Source organism: Triticum dicoccoides, chromosome 1A (genome assembly GCF_002162155.2).
Source record: "Triticum dicoccoides isolate Atlit2015 ecotype Zavitan chromosome 1A, WEW_v2.0, whole genome shotgun sequence".
In the NCBI taxonomy this organism is placed as follows: Eukaryota; Viridiplantae; Streptophyta; class Magnoliopsida; order Poales; family Poaceae; genus Triticum; species Triticum dicoccoides.
In genome coordinates, this window is record NC_041380.1 from 68,718,157 (window position 1) to 68,720,412 (window position 2,256).

The following is a 2,256-nucleotide window of genomic DNA, read 5'->3' on the forward strand; positions in this document are numbered from 1 at the left end:
GTAACCCTCCGGCACTCCGGTTTTCTCCGAAATCACCCGCAACACTTTTGGTGTCCGAATATAGCCGTCCAATATATTAATCTTTATGTCTCGACCATTTCGAGACTCCTCGTCATGTCCGTGATCACATCCGGGACTCCGGATTATCCTCGGTACATCAAATCACATAAACTCATAATATCGATCGTCACCGAACGTTAAGCGTGCGGACCCTAGTTCAATCTCATTACCGGCAAGTCTCTTTACTCGTTCCGTAATGCATCATCCCGTAACTAACTCATTAGTCACATTGCTTGCAAGGCTTATAGTGATGTGCATTACCGAGAGGGCCCAGAGATACCTCTCTGATACTCAGAGTGACAAATTGTAAGTGCATCTAGTGCCACCCCTAGTTGGTTTTGGAGTATTGACGACAAACCTGGTTGAGGGACTAATGTGTTTGTGAGAATTGCAGGATAACACAGGTAGAAGTCCCTCATTGATTTGGTTTTCTTACCAGAGATGACCCCTAAAAATGTATGAAGACATTGAAGTCAAAGGTGGTATGTGAAGACATTCACATTAAAGACTATGACAAGAGAAGACATCGCGTGAAGACTATGGAGCGTGAAGACTTAGTTGTTTCGTCGTTCTTTTTCTTCTTTGTTGAGTCATAGGAACCACTGTACTATTGAGTGGGGTCCAACAGAACCAGTCAGAATGACTGAAGTGATGCTTAACCAAAATCCTATGTCTTCGAGCGAAGACAATGAGAGCAAATCTTATCCAGAGCTGGATAAGTCAGCTTTGCTTGTAGCCCAAGTAAAGTTGTCGTGTGTGTTTGAAATCTAACCGTTGGAACACGTGTTAGTTCCTTAGTGACCCAGGGTCATTTCGGACAAATCAGGTTGGGTTTCCTAGTGGCTACAAATAGCCCACCCCCTACAACCATAAACGGTTGACTGCTCAGAGTTAGTATACGGCTTTTGTCGTTTGAGAGCAACCCACCTCGAAGCCTTTGAGAGAGAATTCCTTGCGAGGACAAAGCCCTAAACACCCAGAGCCAAAGAGTGTTAGGCATCACTGAAGTCTTCTTGTCTGTGTGATCTGAAGACTTATTACACTTGAGGACCGTGAATCCTCCAGACGGTTAGGCGTCGTGTTCTGAGCATCCAAGAGTCATTATGGATCGCCGGTGAACGAAGTCTGTGAAGGTTTGGAAGTCTACCTCGAAGACTTACCAGAGTGATTGGGCAAGGATTGGGTGTCCTTAGCTCAAGGGGAATAAAGTGAAGACACGGTCTTCTGAGTTGAATCTCAGCCTCCCTAACCAGACGTACAGTTGTCATAGCAACTGGAACTGGTCCAACAAATCATTGTCTTCAACGAGCCACTGGTTCTATCCTTCCCATCTCTTTATTTACAGTTGGTCTTTGTGAAGTCATTGCCTGTTTGCATTATCTTTTGTCTTCACTGAGTGACTGCTTGTTCTAATTGGCTTCATACTATCCTCCTACCTGATCTATACTGCCTAGCTGCTATTAGTCGTTGTGCTTTCACTTCATTGAATACTTGACTATGGCTTGCTTAGTGTAGTCTACCTTCCGCTGCATGGTAATAGATTTATTTCTATCGTTTGTCTTCGAAACTCCCATGTTTTGAAGACTTTCTTAAAAATCGCCTATTCACCCCCCTCTAGTCGATCACTAGCACTTTCAATTGGTATCAGAGCAAGGTACTCCCTTGTTATGTGTGATTCGGTTTAACCACCTGGAGTTTTAGCTATGTCGACCGCAGGGATAATCAAAGTCTCCGCTGCGTGCCTAGTCTTCGATGGAACTGAATATCCCTACTGGAAGAATAAGATGCGCATGCATCTTGAAGCCATTGATGTCGACCTCTGGTATGTCGTCAAGAATGGTGTCCCCAAGGCTGGTGAAGGTGTCACCGCTGCTGATGTCAAGAAGTTCGTTCAACTGGACTCCACGGCCAAGAACATCATTTGTGGTTATCTGACCAAAGGACAGTATGACCGTGTGAGTGCTCTGGAAACATCTAAGCTAGTCTAGGGCTGGCTCTCCAAGGTCAACGAAGGCGTCTCAACCCAGAGAGATCAAAGAATCAGTGTCCTTCGCAACCTCTTCAACCGCTTCAAGAGAAACGACAATGAGAATGTTCAGCTCATGTTTGATTGACTCACTGACATCATAAATGAGCTTCAAGCCCTCGGCGCTACTGAGATCACCAAGCATGAAGTCGTCAAGACACTCCTGAGAT